Source organism: Bombus flavifrons, chromosome 1 (assembly GCF_040668555.2).
Source record: "Bombus flavifrons isolate JBK064 chromosome 1, iyBomFlav1_principal, whole genome shotgun sequence".
Classification (NCBI taxonomy): domain Eukaryota; kingdom Metazoa; phylum Arthropoda; class Insecta; order Hymenoptera; family Apidae; genus Bombus; species Bombus flavifrons.
In genome coordinates this window covers 2,310,502-2,331,732 of record NC_138442.1, presented here as the reverse complement: position 1 = coordinate 2,331,732, position 21,231 = coordinate 2,310,502, and the positions used below count along the sequence as shown (strand labels likewise).

The window sequence follows — 21,231 nt, the reverse complement described above, 5'->3', positions numbered from 1 at the left end:
ATTAGCATGCAGAAGTATGTTTATATTTATGGGTTGCTACGTTAGAGGAATGTCACGGAGCGAGAAAAAACAAAATACGCAACGTAGAACAGTCTTAAAAACAAACGATGCTGTTGCGGTTCATAAACACTGATGAATTCCAATGAAACACAGGCAGACGTTTGTCGACTAGCTGAGACAATGATCACGTCCATAATGCTTCTTATTTGTCTTAAGAATTACTTTATTAAACATTTGATTTGCGTGTGCATCAGCGTGCTGCATAAATGACATTAAAACATCACTGCAGTCGTCTTCATCATTAGCGTATAACGATTGGTGAATGTTTCAATAATGCATATCTCTTTTGGTCTGAATTGAAATCTGCTTTAAATTGCATTTAGCTTTGAGATATATGATAGCGTGCAGCTTGGAATGATAATAGATTTATTAATTCAAGTAGCAAGGTATTCGATTTTTTCAAAAGCTTAGTACCTCGTAGAAGATGGTGCATAAAATTTACATATATTTTGCTTAATATTTGTTTTTATTTTGCGTGGTTTTAAGATTTAAATACATGTCTTATTGAAAAATAACAATTAAATACTCGGTTCTGTAAAGGACCACATATGAAAGATTTGTAATTGATACACTATTTAAGAATTTAATGAGATGTGTTTAACTTAATGGTAATAAACCACAAAGCCGTACTTAATCCCTCAACCTACGATTTACATTCGAGAATGTTATGGCCGAGAAAGCAAACAAGCTATTATATATGTCTGGTTTGTCGGGTTGCCGTTAGTCTTAGGGACGCGTAGCGTATCTTCATAAGGACAAGCCATCGTAGTTGTTCAATGGAGACTATATTTACAATTATATGCACAGGTGCTGATTTTACAGAGTTTGACAATTAATCGTGGTGGTTCGACACTCTAGATGTTAATGACGATGTTCTTAGGTTCAATAACGAATCCACGGTCAACGGGAAAACTCTTTGTACAATAGAATATGTTTTGAAACGCAAAGTGACGTTAGCTGTGACGCACGGTATCTTTCTGACTGACAGACAAGACGATGTGTGTAAACTCTCCAAAGTGATCGCAAGAATAAAAGACTGATACGATCACATTTGTCAATTGCATATTGACCGGGGATATCGACAAAATTCCAGACGCCGTTACTAGGCAGACCCGCGTAGAGCCGACAGCTGCCCGGGGCTTGTTTGTTAATACAGCGTGTGTCCCTCAATATTGGTACTTCTGTTAGGTAAAAACGTTCATCCCGTGACCGTGGCTACGTTCGCGACCAGTTGTGTCACCTCGAGCCCAAGCCCACTGTCGCAAATCTCGGGCAAACATAATCAGATCGTATCACAACTACTACTTCTAAGTTCTATTGTTCAAGTACAGCTATAATAAATAGATTAGACCAAAGCATCGGGGATCTTTCCAAAATTCCAAAAGAAAGGCCCGATGTCCCTATATGTCCGACATATATTATATTATATAGGATGGTTGGTAACTGGTGGTACAAGCGGAAAGGGGGTGTTTCTACGCGAAAAAAGAAGTCGAAAATATAGAATAAAAATTTTCCGTTTGAGGCTTTGTTTTCGAGAAAATCGACTTTGAATTTTCGCTCGGTACGCGTGCACTTTATCGCGTCTCGTTATAACGGATCTCACTGTAGATCGTTGTCTCGATGGAAAATTTTTTATTCTATATTTTCGACTTCTTTTTTCGCGTAGAATCACCCCCTTTCCGCTTGTACCACCAGTTACCAACCACCCTGTATATTATATTTGGCCCGATCATCGTACTACGGATTATGCCCGTAATATTTACGTTTGGTCCGATCATCTACTACGAGCTATGACCGTAATATTTATGTTTGGCCTGACCATCGTACTACGGGCTATGCTCATGGTTGTAGGTTAAGGGGTTAAATATCTTATTTCAATTTTGTATTTATGTACTTAGTACTTGAATATTATGTTTAAGAACTGTATGATTTAATAGCCTTCAGATTGATTATTATAACATGAATGATTCGTATTTTTATCGTGTATAACGTTTTTCGTCAAACTACTTGCATCATTTATTCGATAGATTGACTTGAACCAGTTATTCTGTCAATTATCCATTAATCTGGTCGTTGATATTCTGTATATACCATTTTTAGACATGATAATAACTATGAAATAGCGCGTTAATTTTAAATTTTCAGAATTTGGAGGATTTATGTCTTGAAATCCTATATAAAGAAGTTTTATATAGATTTGGTTGCTGAGAGTATTTGGGGAATTAACAAACGATGCAAGTCTTATTTCCGTGCATTTTGACATCTATGTCATATATTACTTGGAAGTTTCAATACTTTTACAGATTTAGAAAGAGAGCAAACGTCATATTTTTCGAAGTCATATATTTTTAACGAGACTACGTCTTTTTAATATTATGATAGTTGAGATTAAGATTAATTTAGTGACCTGTATATTTAGTGACTCGATGGAATCATAATACTTTTTTGTATATTTTTGTGGCGGAATCACAGGAAAAACCGACTATTTGGTTAATCAATACTTTCGGTCTGTGGACACTGATGACGAGTTTCTTACTATTTCTCGAGCTAATTTTTAAACAAAATCCACTTTGTATTATTGTTAGAAAATTAGTCTAAATCAAGAACTAAAAAAGGAGAGTGCAAAGCTTATACCTACTCTCACCGAAAATTTTCATATTATAATTTCAAAATGATAAGAAAAAGGAACTTTACAGTATTGAGAAATTATTTTGCTCACTACGTATATTCGTCGGTATCTGGACTGTTAAGATATCGATGCGTATACTTCAATTGCAATCTGTTATCTTGTAAGCAACACGTGAATTAACACTTTGATAAGAGATAACAATGAGAAAAATTCAGTACACGTAAGTGCTAGTAATTGTTATAGGATATACAGGGTGAGACACGTAAAACGGGCCACTTGAATAACACGGCTGTTATTGCATAGCTTCGAAGGACATATAATTTGGTGTAAATAGTTGTTTGAAAGGTGGACGCGTACAGGTTATATAAAGGTCAATTTTTTTTTAAATGATATGATGTTTGTTTACGTACCATCTAGTAGAACATATTAAAATACACACGATGAACTGTGGTTGAAGGTAACTGAAGGTCAATTGCAAGGGAAAATAATTTACTTCATGAGAGCGATCGAACACTTTATTTTATGTAATGGCAATTTATTAAAGTATCAGTACACTGTTATTTTGAAAGTTAAAAGTGGTGACCTTGAGCATCGATGCGTGCCTTAAACCGTTGCGATTGATTTATATCATGGCATATCGAATTTCGTTCCGATTAATCACGAAACAAGCTCATGCTACACGTTCTCTCGTCTCTTTTCTGATTGTCGAGGTTTGATTGTATACTTGCTGCTTTAATTTTTCCTATAAACAAAAATCAGCGATTAATCCGATCGAAATTCCACATGCCATGATGTATCTCTTGCAACGCTTTAAAACATGAGCATCGATGCTCAAGGTTACCACTTCGAACATTTGACGAAGCAGTGCAGTGAAAGATTAATAAATCATCACTACGTAAAATAAAGTATTCTTAAAGTAAATTATTTTCCCTTGTAGTTGATTTTATGTGATCTTGAATGACCTTGAACCATAGGTCATTGCGCGTGTCTCAAAATGTTCCGTTAGATAGTACATAGAAAAACATATCATTTCGTATTAATATTATTTAAATCAAATTATGTACTCCTTGACACAATATAAATTTGATCTGACATATTTTTTTCTATCAGCAACAACAACTTTCTTGAGATACTCAAGCCTGTTTTAGATGCGTCACCCTGTATAGTTTGGATTTGCAAATTGGAATTTATTTAAATGAAATCGCGTTTAGCATCATTTTCATTGAAAGAACTTTAGAAATTTGATGAAAATAATTCCATAATCCTGCAATAAGAATTATGACATTTTTTTCATTATCCGGATTTCTGTGATATGTGTGAACAGTCGAGTGAGCATCGATCGCGCCTTATAAATGACGGAATCGATCGCTCTGTCGAAGCAGTTACAGAAAGTGATTAACTCTGCGTCAGTTAGGACTCGTAATACAACTGATAACGAGCAAGGAGCATAAATAACATTTTCTCGTTTGACATTTGATTTTTGAGAAAATTCAGTTTGTGAAACTGCAGTATGCACTTTGAATAGCAAACATCCAATTGCAAAAATAAAAACAGATATGCATAAATGTATGTGCATATAAAATGATCGTAAACCCTCGGATAGCAAAGGCTGCGAGTTTGTTCTGACGTTATGCAAATATTTTACGTTTATTAATTGTTAAAATCATATTTTGTTAAATCCTTTTCATTTAACTATGTATAATCCGTACTCGTAGCAGTAATATCGAAGCCTCCGCTAAGTGAAGACTAATAAATTAATTGTCATGACATTGGCACTTCCTATTAGTAGCTACAGATAAAGTCCGGATATAATCAGATGCACGCGTATGCAGTAAATTTTCATTTGAACGTTTTGAAAACAAAATGTCAAAAAGAAAATTTTATTCTTCTCTTCCAATTTATTTCCATACGTACGGTCCCTAACAAATTGCCAGATGTACTACGCATTTTGATATTCTCCATATAACTTGACGCATTCTTGAAATTTTTATTCCAGCTTTGTACAGGGTGTTCCGCAACATGTGGCCATAACTTCACTGATGGATTCAATGCACTATAAACGACGTTCGAAATGTTTGTCCTATCTGACCTTGTTTCTGAAGTATAGCCAAGTTTCCATAGTTAGACAATTTTCGAACGAGAGATTTGTAAAACATTTGAGGGTCGTCGACGAAATTGGACAACATTTGGTAATTTTGTTTGTTGTATTCGAGGTGAACACGATTACTTCGAACAATTCCCGCAAATGCAAGCAAACAAACGGTACAATAGAGAAACAGTAATATCTCGAAAATAAATTCAAATAGGACAAATGTATAATATGTGTGAACTTTTCTTCTTATTTTAGTGTGCTGAGTCTACTAGCGTTTTGGAACATCCTGTATAATGACACGTTTATTCGCGGCTAAAGTCAAGCGAATCAGATCGTGACAGGAGAAAGGAAGTTCCTGTGTTTACTAGGATTAATATTAATAACATGCATTGCGGATTTTTATGCACTTATGAGAGATCTAAAGATGCAGTAATGCAAAGAATATCTAAAAAGAATATCTACAGTAGTCGTTATAATGATTCGTAAGATTTTGCCATTATATAAATTTGTACTAAAAGTATAGTTAAAGGATGGTAGGATTTAATTGCAGTTATACGTAATTATAAAAAAAAATTAAAATTATTGTCGTATGAAAGCTTATCTTCAATGTTAACGTGTGTGATTGCCTCAATTCTGATTACTATTCTAGCTGTTAATCGAATATGTAAAGCTGACCTTTATAAAAGTTACTGGCTCGGAATTTGAAAGTTCATTGAATACTATTTTTATAGTTTCTCCATTCGGAAGTAATTTATTCATTGAAAAATTATCTGGACTAGTTGAACGCGTGTTGCTGATAGCGTGTGGGTATTTTATGTAATACACAGTATACAAACATTTTACATCCAAAAGTTTATCTTCCATGTCAAATTAAATCATTTCGTCCAAAATCGGTTGATTATTTTACATTTGTATCCATATTGTTCTTAATGGCAGTGAAATTTTTTAATTTTAATTTTGATGATACTCTTCTATGAGAAGGCTGAATATCTTCGCCATATACAATAATAATCCCAAATTAATAATCCCTAATAATAATTCTACAGTTATACTGTCTATTAATGTATACTGTACATCGATGTACAGATATTATTACTAATACATACGAACGTATTTTATTGGATTGAATCAAGCGATTGTTATTTAGGTTTCATCTCGTCACGTATTAAGTTCATAGTTCACAAGCACGGCAATTACGATCTATCAAGTTCGATTTGCGATTCTTGTCTGGTTATTTTATAACGACAAGATATGGATTAATTTAAAGTCACTGTTACAAGTTCGAAACATCTGAAACTTTCAGGTTGTGGTTTGAAAGTTACGTGAGGTAGGATTCTCCACGTTTGACTACAGGATGGTGTTCAGTGTTGAAACGACTTCACAGGAATAGCTACAGCTTCAAATTTGTATGCATCTTTCTTAGTACTTTGGCTATTACTTTTCGACACGACTGTGGACTAGCAATTTCCATTTCTTATATTTTCCCTCCGTCTTGTAAGTACGTTGTTAAATATAATATTTTTAGGATGGATATTACGTTATCAATACGAAATTATATTAGTAATTATCGAACGTAAATTATTTTCGTGATAAAAATTATTTGCTTTAAACATATAAAAATTAAATGAATATTGTTTCTTTATAGTTATACAGGGTGGTTGGTAACTGGTGGTACAAGCGGAAAGGGGGTGATTCTACGCGAAAAAAGAAGTCGAAAATATAGAATAAAAATTTTTCGTTTGTGGCTTTGTTTTCGAAAAAATCGACTTTGAATTTTCGCTCGGTACGCGTGCACTTTATCACGTCTCGTTATAACGGATCTCACTGTAGATCGTTGTCTCGATGGAAAAATTTAAAAAAAGAAAAAAAATTAAAAAAATGTAAGAGTTAGGTTCTACAAGGCGTACTGTAAAAATCGCGATACATATACAGGGTGGTTGGTAATTGGTGGTACAAGCAGAAAGGGGGTGATTCTACGCGAAAAAAAAGAAGTCTAAAATATAGAATAAAAATTTCCTTTTTTAATTTTTTTTTTTTAATTTTTCCATCGAGACAACGATCTACAGTGAGATCCGTTATAACGTACCGCACGCGTACCGAGCGAAATTTCAAAGTCGATTTTCTCGAAAACAAAGCCTCAAACGAAAAATTGTTATTCTATATTTTCGACTTTTTTTTTCGCGTAGAATCACCCCCTTTCCGCTTGTACCACCAGTTACCAACCACCCTGTATATTCGCTGGATTAAAATATATTGGTTATGTATTGATGTTGGCAATTTTTTGATGTAATCTTCATTACAGAAAATTTTCGATGGATTAGGTAGGAAACTTTGAGAAGTGAACTGAAAGACTGAATCTAAATCGTGAAATCAAATTGAATATTCGTGCAATCAAGTGATAACGAATTAAATAGGAAACTGAATAATACGAACATTATAAAACCAATTTGGAGTGAATATTATATTAGTAATTATTTTATGTAGCCATTGATATAAAATACGTTGAATAATAAAATTAATGAAACGAGACGAAATTTATCTATTTCTACGTGTATTAATATGTTGATATATTCATTATTATACAGAGATTAAATATTTAAACACGTCCTCTCAATTTTTGCACTTTTTTCTACTTATGGTCTGATTTTTTAAAATACACATGCCATTAATTATTTCAATAATAATTAGAGCATTGTTTCGAACATCCTGCCGTGTTCAATTATTTGTATAAAATATAATTATATTTGTAAAAAAAAGTATAGATATTTCACATAATTAGTAGAAAATACACTGTAAAATAAACAGAATGTAACAAAATTTATTTTGATATATGACAATGCTTAAAAATCCATAAACAAAAATCTTCATTGATATACTATGTTTGACGCCTGGTTAAAAGCAAAGTAAGATATTTATTTTACATTTGACTTGCATTTGAAAACTTCTTACTTCCTTCAAACTATTTGGAAATCAGTAAGCAGCATTAATCTGCAATTCTGTACGTCTCGGACGGATACTTCGAGTAGAATGTCAAATATTACTTTTACCTGGGAGGCATACCTGCTAGGCAAGGGTTTAGAAGATGTCTTACAGTATACATTTGTATTCCAATATTTTCTTACTCTTACTTCAGAATATTTTATCAGGATTTTGTCAGAACGCGGTTTTACATTTTTCACGAATAGAATACGTACACATTTGTAAAAACAAATATATATGTACATTTTCTGTTAACATTAGATTTATTTTCTTAAAACTCTCATGGAAATTAATCAAAGAAAAGAATCAATGGAAAAGAATTAATGGAAAAGAATCAATTACTGGGTTTAAGGATTAATTGGCAATATAACAAAATATAATATTCCTTTTGCTCTGAATAGCTATATCACAATATTTACTTCCATGAGCGAAGCATGTGTACAACTATACTAAGCTTTTAATATATGACGTTCTGCTTTGGAATTCATTGTATAGATGGCTTTTAATAAAAATTGTTGGTCACTAAATAAACAGAAAATATTCATTTGTCATGTATGAAATGGCCAATTTCACAATTACGATATCACTCAGAAGTCATTTGGAGATTAAAAGTATTGTTAAGTAGTATTTACCAAATGTCAATTTCAAGTTTCAAGCAGTACAAAGCAGTACAATCGGTGTTTTGTTAATTATATGGCTTCGACTTGTATGAATTCGAGTGTATATTTAATAAGATCTTAATCCTTGATTTAATATAGCAAAGCTTTCATACATTTGTAATATTAATACAAAATTCTGAAAAGCATCTTCAAGAAAAGAGACGATCTGTTATAGACACGAAAAATTTAGATTGGGAACGACAAATACAAAGGATAAACCAAAAACGATCAACAACGATCAACTTAAGATTTCAATCATTGTAATTCTAAATAATTAAGATTTTGATTAATATTATTTTCGAGAAAGCTATAAACATTTCAAGTATTATTAAGAATTTATTAAATAAGCGATTAATTAAAACATGCAATTATTGCATCAAAATGATGTTATTAACTTTTCATTGTTTTCAAGTTATGAAACAAGTCAAAGTTTGTTGTATAATTTATCACAGATATATAGATCTTTGCATATTATTTATTACATTTGGTTTGGATAACTTCGTGGTTTAGATTGGAGGATATTAAGTTTCTTACGATCTGAAGGTATTTTAATGTCACCATAAAAATTTGACGGAAGCGAAATGAAACAAGAGAACTTAATCAATAAACGTCTGAGTGAAAAATATACGAATGTGCATTCTCTACTAAAAGCTTTTTATATTTGCACCAATACTAACCGTTCTAATGTATTTTCCAATAAATTGCTACGCTAATATAAAGTTTCTCGATACGGCGATACCTTTTGGTCACATATGTACATATATCGAAAACCACCGAAGTTAAATTAAAGTACAAAGTTTTACCACATTGCATACGTGCTTGGGATTCGTTTACAGGTTTCTTGCACTGTTTCTGCACTGGATAAATTTAGGCTATTTCTATAAAATATAAATAATATAAAATATTAATATTATAAAATAATAAAATATTATTTATGAAAATAAAATAAAAAAATATAAAATAAAAATTTATAAAATATTAATTGAAGTGTTTTAAGAATTTATTGATTCACAGATATTAATTCATAATGGTGTTAAAAGTTATCGACTTATATTCATTTTTCAGAAGAGAAATATTATAATTCGTGGATTATAACGTATGTCGTTTTCATTGAAGAATGTAAAACATGTTCATGTGAATTATAATAATTTGCAAAGGTGGGCGCTTATTTCGCGTCAATAATAGTAATAAATAGTAAAATAGTATTGGTGAATGTCACGACTACAATTTTTATAAAAAATGTTACACTAAAGTTTGACATAATTTTAATTTTATTGAAACAAATACCGTTTAGGATAATTAAACAAAATACAACTATTCCTACACTCATTAAACCAAAATAAAATGTCAACAATTATATTTAACATAAGCTACACAAAATTCTCAAATGATCAATTAATTGACATTTATCAATAACAACTCTGTTTGTTTATTTATTACCATAGATTTACTACTATAGTCTGTTGATATCTTCGATATGTCTGATTCTGAACGATGAACATTTCAACGTTTATCGTATCATAAGACCATAAATCAACTACCCTTTATCGGCAAACTGTATGGCACATCTCTGCAAAAGTAACTATAACACGATCTTGGACTTTACCTATCCGATCAACTGTAACCTTCAAAGGTTAATAGCATTCAAGGTTCATCATTGAGGTATGTTGTTTCAGTGTCTTTTTCCCCGCCCCTCCGCCCCTCTCGTTCATTCACTCGTTTTTTGATATTCATTTGTGCAAATTTCATAACAGTATTATTATTAGAAAATGATTTGTATTGAATTTATTTTAAACAGGATATCAAGCTGACATATATTGCAATATAAAGAAATGTGTTTTAATTAAATTTCATTACGTCCTTCATTGATTTATAAAATATTATTCAAAATAATGTGATGTAATATTTCTTTTAAAACTTGTAGCAAAGTGAATTATAATTTCGTTTATTCGGCTTTTAAGAAAATGTAATCTAACAAATTTAAGAAAATAAAATAAATATATTGTCTTGCAGTAAACAATAATTTCCCCATGGAAATTCAGAATTCTCAATATCAGGAGTGGGAAAAATATTATATCACATCATTAATACATTAATTTTTATAATATCTACTGAAGAGCGAAAAGTACAATGAAATATTCTTACAATCGATAATAATATTAAGCTTTTCTACATCCTCCTCAGGCTTCAATCAGAGATTTCTAAACACGTATAATATTAATTTTTGTTCTTTGATTATATCGTTTAGATTATGTACATACGTATGTTGTATGTTCCTAATATATATTAATAGAGATATGTATAAATAACAGATAAATATATCTATGTATTTATAAAACATATAAATAGCATAATACATTCTATATACAATATAAATAACATAATATATAAGACATACTATTTATAGTATATAATATATATTTACATATAATTCACGTGTCATTTATAGGTTTTTACACATAAATGATAACACAATTAATATTCAAGTAATGCAATAAATGTTGTCAGTAGTTCATATAAATCCTTTTTTGACAATATCTATCTATTATTGCATCCTCCACTCTCCAGCGATGTCTCGACTCTATGGAAAGGTGGTTTCACAAATGGAGCTCCAAAATTAACGAAAATAAATCCACACATGTAACCTTCGCGCTGCGAAAACAAAGCTGCCCTCAGGCGACCATTAACAATATAACAATTCCTAGCAAGGATTCAGTCAGATATCTGGGCCTGACTCTGGACAGGAAATTAACATGAAAACAACACATCACAGACAAATCGAAGCAACTCAAAGTTAAACTTAAAAAATTCTACTGGCTCATTGGCTCATTGGCTCCAACCTAAGCACACAGAACAAAATTACCCTCTGTAAGATCGTAATAAAACCTGTCTGGACCTGCAGAATCCAACTATGGGGAACAGCAAGTAATGCCAACATTGAAATACTTCGACGCTTCCAATCGAAAACTCTAAGATCCCTAACAGATGCAACCTGGTACGTTACCAACGAAGCAATACATCGCGACCTCAAGATACCCACAGTCCAAGAAGAAATAACAAAATGTAGTAACAGATATATCATAAGAGTTAACGAACATGGAAACCCCCTAATTACTAAATTACTTAATACGTCGGACCAGGTCCGCAGGCTAAGAAAACGCTATCCGTTAGACCTAAGCACTAGATCCAGCTAGATATTTCTAATAAGTAATATTTGCGTATTTATAATACTATTATTTATAAGTTATACTTATTTATAAATTATACTTACTTATAATGAGTTAATAAGCGTATTAACTTATTAGAAATAATTAGCCATGTCACTGCGCCACGCCAGAGAAACTCACTGAAAATTCTCAATGCGAGAATTGATTGTAAAGTACATGTAAATAAAAAAAAAATATCTATCTATTAATAGGAAGTATCTTTTTGACGAAAAAAATAGAATATCGAATGACCAAACGAAGATTGAATATTTCAATGTCGCTTACAATGCAAGACAACTGAAAAATTCAATTATAACAGCCTTAATGAAAGAATCTGCTAATATATTTATCGAGTTGACGTTAGTTATCATCTTTACTAGCGAGTTTGTGTCTGTGGCCAGTAACAGATGAAAAAATGAACGAAGATATTTCAGCCATGCCATGCATATGGCAGATTTGATTATGACAGTTTTTATTTGAGTATCCGATTTGGTTGATATTTAAGGAATTACTCTGGTCACTCACGTTATTTAAAATTCACTGACAATGAATTGGGAGAATTTATGCGATAAAATATGCTATTTGAGTGTTTCAGCGATTCCATAATGACGATAACGTAACAATTAAAAATCGTATTAAGATATATAGTTATATATTAAAATGATATGTTCTTTTAATAACATTTTTTGGTCTCTTTTAATAATTTTCATTACAGTCACTGTATGTAAAATATGTAAAATATGAGTATATCTCTCCATATCATCTATATCCATTTATATGAGATTCATATGAGTCCAAGTATATGATTATTTCATAATTTAATATAGTATATAAAATGAGAATAACACAGACGTATAAAATAACAAAATAAATGATATTAATAACAAATAGCAATAAATAATTAAACTGGAAAATTAAGACTTCTCTTTTGTTATTATATGTATTTCGCAATTGACAAATTGTTTTTCAGCCTATACTTACACTTCTCACTCCGTTCCTCATATTCTCCTTTACCAACTCAATCTCTTTACACTGCATCAGACATAAAAAGCACAGAAAGTAATGTCCAACCGTAATATCGAATCAATCTCTAAAACGTCGAACCCCATGTCATGCGTAGTACATCAATTCACCCTCTGAACGTACAATTATTTCCTCAATCCATTTTCTCCCGTAAATAAAATTAAAAAGAAAGCTAAGCATAAGAATATAAAACGCGAGGTGAATTTTCTATTCGGTCATGCAGAATTTATCGTCGAAGTCAAGAGGCGAAAGGGGAAAACGATTCCTGAAAACGATTTTGCGACGGAAAAACAGAGAAGGGCGCAGACTTGGGCACAAGGGTAAAAGCTTTTTACGTTAATACAAGCGTCCAACTTGCATGTGCCACGCATTTCATGTTCATCGATCTCCGGTGCTGAGTCGAGGGACGATGGGAAAATGTCGCGATCGAAGCGGGAAACAGGCGAGATTAGACCGAGACATGAGATTTCTGTGAAATAAAACGTGGTGACGAGCGAGAAAATTGGTTTCGGAATACTTTCCAAACCCTTTTCTTTTTTCTTTTTTTTTTTTTTTTTTTGCGATAAACGAACTTTTATTCTCTCAGAGGGCAAGTTTTTCTTACGATGAAAATTCTATTGAGATGGAATTGCGTTAAGGTAGCACGCGTTGTTAAGGCAGCAACCGGGAAACTTAACAACGTGTCTTCGCCTGGATTTGATTTAATGAAGTAGAAGTATGGTTGGTGAGGGAGATGTTGAGAAATTTAATCGGAAGTTAGGGCAATGTATAGTATACGTATATAGCTGGAAGTGTTGAAGATTGGGATATGTTGTTTTTTAAAGAATCATTTGGGAGGAAAGGAGTCATTGATGGATTCTACATACTTCAACTTGATATGATACACGAAAATAATTGAACATATAATATTAGAATTATTAAAATATTAGAAATATTGTGAAGTAACAACATTTTTGAGAATTTGAATGATTTGTTGTAAAATACGTATGTAAATACTTCCATTTTTTCTTACATTATATTTTTTTATATTTCATTAATTTCAGTTCTTTTGTTTTATACTTTAGTCGTCGGTACCTTTAACGTTAATATTTAATTAGCGATATTGGCAAAGTATAATTTCAATTTTGTTGCGGATAGTAACGTCGCAATAGTTATTTGATTATTTATTTCTATAAACAAATGGTAACTATAGACCAATTTATGAAGTGAAAATAGGTTCTTTATGTGTGAAATTTTGGGTCTGAATTCTCTATGTAGAATTTCTGATGTTAACTACTATATCTTCGCTTATTTCATTTACATATGTATTTATATGTTATAATTGTACATTATTCGATTAGTATTTGTTAATAAGTTTACGTTTAAACCGAAAATTATCTATTTTAATTCATGGCATAAATTGTTTATTCTAAACATATCAAATGTAGTTAAACGTATTAATCATACATGGACATATTTGAAGCACATATTTAAAGGATCTGAATCTATTTAAACGTATTTAAACATGTTAATCGTAAAAATATATTGTATATATATATCTTTGGGTAACGAAATATATTGGAAGAATTTTCAGGTAAAACATATAAATCTTCGATCAAAAAATTTGCAAGATTCATATTTGGAGCACTTCTAATTGCTAGGTTACACGATTTTTATCAAAGCAAAGCGGTAAATTAATAGTAAAAATGAAAAACGATCTAAAAACCATTTTCTGTTAATTGACAAAAGTTCGTAATAAATAATCTTCTAATCTCACCATTTATCTAGCTGAACATACCGATTGTCAAAAATGGTACGAACTTATTTAACAAGCTAGTGTACCATTGTTGAGATTTTTACTATAATATTGAATATATGTGTACATGAGTATTCAAAAGGATCCACATGTTGGCTTATTCTTGACAGGAGATAATCCAATCACAAAATTATGAGTAAAAGAATAAGGTTATCACGTATCCTTTCATACACTGAAACATGCTAATGATAAAATTTACTTTTGAAAGCTAATACGTACTAAAAATCGGCATATATATTTAACAAAGCTCGTGAAACTATTTTATTGCTTAAAAAAAATTAACTGGTTGGTAACTGGTGGTACAAGCGGAAAGGGGGTGATCCTATGCGAAAAAAGAAGTCGAAAATATAGAATAGAAATTTTTTTTTTAATTTTTCTCTTAAGAATAGAACCTTTTAGGGACGAACAGTTTCTAAATCAAGTTTCAGTATCAAACATTACATACGAATATTATTTCATTTTATGTATAGATATTTTACAGTTAAAACCGATATTATATATAATATGCAAGGAAGCAAAAATGTAAAAACAGGAAAAATCACTTACTATTATATTATAATGTATTAAATAGCATCAATAATAAAATTAGTAATAATATAAATTAAATATAAAAATTGGCACAAATATATGAAATTATACTACAGCAGAATCCAGTTCTAATATTGCTAATAACTGTATCTCTTCAAATAATAATATATGATAGTATATTACTATTATACAGATGGTATTATACAGGTGGTATTATACAGGGTATAACTGGTGGTACAAGCGGAAAGGGGGTGATTCTACGCGAATAAAGAAGTCGAAAATATAGAATAAAAATTTTTATTTTTTAATTTTTCCATCGAGACAACGATCTACAGTGCGATCCGTTATAACGAGACGTGTTAAAGTGCACGCGTACCGAGCGAAAATTCAAAGTCGATTTTCTCGAAAACAAAGCCTCAAACGAAAAATTGTTATTCTATATTTTCGACTTTTTTTTCGCGTAGAATCACCCCCTCTTCGCTTGTACCACCAGTTACCAACCACCCTGTATATATATAATATCCAAAATGCAGTATCTGTTTTAATATTTAATAATTGAAACAAATTCTTACTTAGATTCCGTTTCTTTAGCTGTAGTCATCTAATATCATTTATATAACATTTGTAGTTTACTTATAGGCTATTTTCTTATAGTGATGCTTGCTTAATATTAACAATTAATTTTTAATTAATATGTCAATGCCAATGGGCTTGTGATAGAATGGAACATAAAACATACAATAAGACGTGTTTTTTAGATTAAATTTTATACATTGCTATGTATTTTACTCTTCAAACTTTTCAAGCGAAACAATTTACACCAAATTGCATTTGTATTTTACCAAATTTAGTTATGAATAATTCTTAAGCGTTTATTTACGAATAAACTATTTATTTTGTTGTCAGTTACATGCCTGCGTCGATGTGAGCGATTTTTTTGATGAATATCCGACAACATTTACAGGCACAAATATATGAAGTTATACTCGCTATCGCGTCCGTTTATTTATACTGGTCGGGGGAGAGTCGGAAAATTGAAATTCGTCTTGATTCGACGGTTGCATGTAGCGGCGGCATTGTTTTGCTCGCAGTTTGTTTATCATTACATTTCTGCGTCAAGGCTGAGTCAATGTCCTGAGGCAAAGCAACAGCACGAGTCGCTCTCGACTCGCGTCGTCCTTTGACTCCTGTGCCGCTACAAATTTGTATATGCACAAAGTCCTAATTAATAAAGGTAATGACTCTGAAAAATACCAATAGGTTTCTTTATCATTTTTCAAGCGTATTTTATTTTTTTATAAATGTACTAACTTCTATCAACATGGTCGTAGCTTTAGGTAATTTTATCTTTACATACATTTTGTACAAGAACTTTCTAAATGTATAAAATTTTAATGCGACTATTCTTTTCATAAGAGAAATTATGAGTCGTTAAACTTTTATTAACTTGTAATTTTAATTGAAATTGCCATTGTGATTTATGCTCGACGCAAATGGCCAGATTCTGTTACATGGGAATTTCTCGCAAGTTTCAGCGGTCTGCTGAATTGTAACAGAAAATGCAGACGAGCTGGTGTAAATTGGCCGCTGTCGGTCTTTTGTATGTCGCTAGAACATTCAGGACCATTGTGACATTCGGACTAGCGGATAATAGCTGACGTTGAGAAATACCCGCGTCTTGCGGTATGACAAAATCTTCATATCAGTTAGAATTTTTTAATATCAATACGAAAGTTCACCAGAACTTCGTTCGGTTATTAATTAACACGTCCTTTATTAACCATTTTTCACTATAATTTACCAATTAATAATATTAATGAATTGACATTAGTCGACTAAAATGGCCAAATTTGTAATTTATGAAATTCGATTGTGTGTTTGCAAAATGTCATTTTATCTACCATTTGAATGTTCTATTTGATCTTAGAATTTGTTACTGTCATATAAGAAATTCTAAATGCTAATAATGATCTATTACAGCTTGCATAAATATCTTTAATCATATACAAATATTTCAAAATTACATTAATAAATGTTTCAAACGTTTAACGAAAAAATATGATAGTAACGATAATACTAGCTAATTCAATTGTGTAAGAGAATCCAGATTTCCACTTCCGATGATACAGAATAGACAGATCGAGAATAAAAATTGTACTTCAGAATGCGGTTTCGCAAAACCAATTAGAGTTACAAGAAACTTGCATCCTCATTCATAAGTATTACTTAACCAGGAAATGAGGTAAGCTTTAAATATTATTAGGAGATTATTAAAATCTTTAAGAATTATTATCTCGTTTGAAATCCTAGATTAAGACAGATAAATATTACAGAATTCTGGATAAATATAAGAAAAAAATTCATATTACGTAATGTTATAATAGGCAATATCTACGCTTAGAAAGAAAACCACCGCTACTGTTTAACTCAATATACCAGTTAATAAAATCTTAGTTAAGCAGCAGAACCTTCGTAATGAAAATCAAGGACACATACTCCGAAGTCAAAGACATCAAGGCAGGGGTTCCGCAAGGAAGCGTCTTAGGACCAATACTATACACGCTATACACGGCCAATATACCAACAACTACCAATAGCAAAATACTGACATTCGCGGACCACACAGCTGTACTAGTCAGGCACACTAACCCAAAAACAGCAGTCAAATTACTACAAGAACATGTCACAAAAATAGAAAAGTGGCAACAAGGTAAACAAATAAAAGCAAACCCCGATAAATGCAACCATATTACATTCACACTGCGAAAACAGACACCACCAAACATCCTACTGAAGGGCACGCACATACCGCAAACAAGGCAAGTCAAATACCTAGGACTCCACTTAGAAACACAACTCACATGGAAACAGCATACTAAATTAATAATAGACAAAATACAGACAACAAGGAGACGAATGCATTGGCTAACAAGTCGAAAATCCAAATTAAGCATAGAAAATAAATTAAAAATATATAAAACGATCGTAAAACCAATCTGGACGTACGGAATACCACTATGGGGGACAGCAGCAATGAGCCATATAAACAAAATAGAGACAGTACAAGCAAAAATTCTTAGAACATTAGTAAACGCCCCATGGTACGTTAGAAACGAGGACATACGGAAGGACCTGGGAATACCAACGGTCAAAGAGGAAATTAGCAGATACGCAGAAAAATACATAGAAAGAATAGGAACACACCCAAACCGGCTAGCTGCGGAGACGATCAACACCTCAAACATGGATAGAAGACTGAAAAGGAAACACCCAGCAGACTTCACAAAGGACACAACCTAACAAACACGAAGATGGTATCCCACTGGGGGGTAGCCACCCACATGATAATCTAACAGCTAAAAAATTCTACCAAATGTCCAAACTGGACAAATTGTGAATGTAAAGATAAAAAAAAACTGTTTAACTTGAGTCGGTTCTGATTCTCTACGGGGTCAATACGATTGTAATTTAAGAAAAATTAAAATATCTATCAAACTTAGCAGAAATATTGATAGATAAAAATACTGTATGGTCAAATCAAATTACTCGCTCATTATCAAACATCTATAACATAGATTGCATAGGATTCCTAAGTTTTGAAGTAAATGGAGAATTATTTCTCACAATTGCCAGAAGGAACTCTTTTACCTTTCGTAACGAGTTTCTCTAGGGAAATAACTCTATTTTTACGACAAGGCAACCTTGAATTACTCGCTGTCTCTAATGTCTCTCATTCTAATCAATCAAATTCTCGATACCCAATAACCGATTTCAAGTTACTATACATCGTTGGATACCTGCATATCCTGCCTCGTATTTCACTGGACAGGTACAGTTTAAGTACATGCCATAAATTATATCAGGTTGGAAAGCCTCTGGCTAACTAACCTGGGCAATGCCTAATTAGGTATTCATGCACTTCATCCTTTCACCGATGTCGAGTTACTACGATTCGTATGCTTTGTAACAAACATTTTTTAAATTTCTGTTTTCGTCTACTTTTACCTTGAAAGTGTCTAAAATATATTGTTTAATGTTTGAAATAATGATTTATTAAGAAATATTGATAAAAGAACAGTGTCCACACATATACTACTATTATTTATAAATATTAGAACATCATAATGTAGATCAACAAAGGAATGATCAATCAATCAGAGTTGTGTGTTTATGTTTATGCAAAATGAGAAATATTACGATTTGAAATGCATAATAAAAAAACTTCCAATTTTCTAATTCAGATGTCACAATTGGTTAGGAAATTCATGGAGCCTGCAGAAATTTGAATCTAATTCGTGGAATCATTTACAGAATGTGTGGAACTGCAGATACAATAAAATAAAAAATGTAATAATATAAATGCCAATACTTGTTCGAACAGTGGTTGAGAAACAAATATAAACGAAAAAAGAATTTAATTCTATTATTTATGAGATTCTTATTATAATATAAAATATATGAATAGTTCATAATACAAAGGAAATAATAATAATAAAAATTTTAATGGCTAGCAAATAATTTTTCAGATTTATTTCCTCTTTTGTATGTGTCCTGCTACTTATGGATGGGGACGTACATATATTAAGGTCGTCGTCGAATAATTGTTCATTTCGTGATCGAGAAAGCATTTTAGAACAATCAGTAGTTATAAGTGCTTCGATTATAACGAATTAGATGTTAGACTTTCGATAATTTCTCGGAAACGAAGTTCTACAGAAGTGGCGGCAAGGATTATGAGGATGAAACAAAAATCATAGAAAATAGTTTTGGCCAAAGGCGATTGAAGCAAAGAAGTCAAGTGAAGAGTTAAGCGGCTTGATACGAGTACATGTATCGATCTTATCGTTCGAGGGATTTTAAAATAAAAAATTTTAATCTCTTCGTAATCTTCCCATCGATCGTATGTATCGATAGGCTGCTTTAGCTGGTATCGGATCGACTCCGGTCAATGACGTTGCAATCGTCCCTGAACATGTTCTTGAATTTTGATTACAAACTTTAATTAAAGATACAAAGCAATAATCATTTTTAAATTCCAAATATTGGAAATTTGGTTGTAGATGCTATAAATTGTTTTATTTATGCAAATGTTAATGCTTCGTTTTACATATTTATAGGTATTTAGCCCATGGCCGTAGAGAAAGTTGCAGGGTTGAAACGTATGTGTTGGCCGCATGGCCTGCGAAACGCGCCCTCGATGATGTCACGTCGGAGACACAAGAAATCACGAAACCGATAGATCGCCGCTGATCTTCACGCGTCGCAGTTCGAACGTTTCACGAATAAAGTGAAGAGATTGAACTTCGTATAAGATGATGGAAATTTTATTATACAGGGTGGTTGGTAACTGGCGGATTCTACGCGAAAAAAGAAGTTGAAAATATAGAATACAAATTTTTCGTTTGAAGCTTTGTTTTCGAGAAAATCAACTTTGAATTTTCGCTCGGTACGCGTGCACTTTACCACGTCTCGTTATAACGGATCTCACTGTAGATCGTTGTCTCGATGGAAAAATTAACAAAAAATTTTTTATTCTATATTTTCGGCTTCTTTTTTCATGTAGAATCAACCCCTTTCCGCTTGTACCACCAGTTACCAACCACCCTGTATAAATCCAACAGAGTGACGGTTCAAAGTGTCACAACAGAATAAGGTGTTGAACGCTAGTTTAGGAGGGTCTTTATATCGAGATTTTAGTCCCTTTGGGGGGTTATCGTCGGATGTATATCAGAGGCGGCTATTCAGTTGCTGTTTTGTTATTATTTCGATAGCTGTGGCATGCAGGATGTTTCGTCTACTTTATTACTGTTTCTGAGCGGGTGGCTTTTCTTGAGCGTGCGACACTGACGCCACGATGTTAGCGCATCCAATACCAGGCACGCCGGTCAGCCTCGCGTTAGACGCGTCTGATTACGCTATAGGAGCAGTCCTGCAGCAGCGTGTGAACGACACATGGCATTCGTTACGAAATCCCTGATCCCGCGCAACGAAAATACAGTGCATATGATCGCGAACTACTTGCGATGTACACTGCGGTTAAACGATTTAGACACGCCGTGAGAGGGAGAAACTTTGCGATTTATACAGACCACAAACCCCTCACGTACGCGTTTAATCAGAACCTTGATAAGTGTTTGCCGCGTTAATTTCGGTACCTCGATTATATCAGACAGTTTACGACCGACATCCGATATATCAAAGGACAAGACAACAACGTAGCCGACGCTCCAACTCGCATTGAAGCGATAGGGAAATCTGTA

The 21,231-nt window shown here is 32.3% G+C and overlaps 1 protein-coding gene and 1 long non-coding RNA gene across 3 annotated transcripts in view; both read left to right on the top strand.

Moving 5' to 3' along the window:
- The window catches only part of LOC138184093 (adenosine receptor A1), a 335,048-nt gene that overhangs the window by 155,156 nt on the left and 158,661 nt on the right, over positions 1-21,231 (top strand). The gene's annotated exons all lie outside the window — the stretch shown is intronic.
- Positions 4,743-10,818, top strand: LOC138178100 (uncharacterized). The gene is made up of 3 exons (XR_011172599.1): positions 4,743-6,275; positions 9,865-10,081; positions 10,433-10,818. It is a non-coding gene; the product is annotated as an uncharacterized LOC138178100 (long non-coding RNA).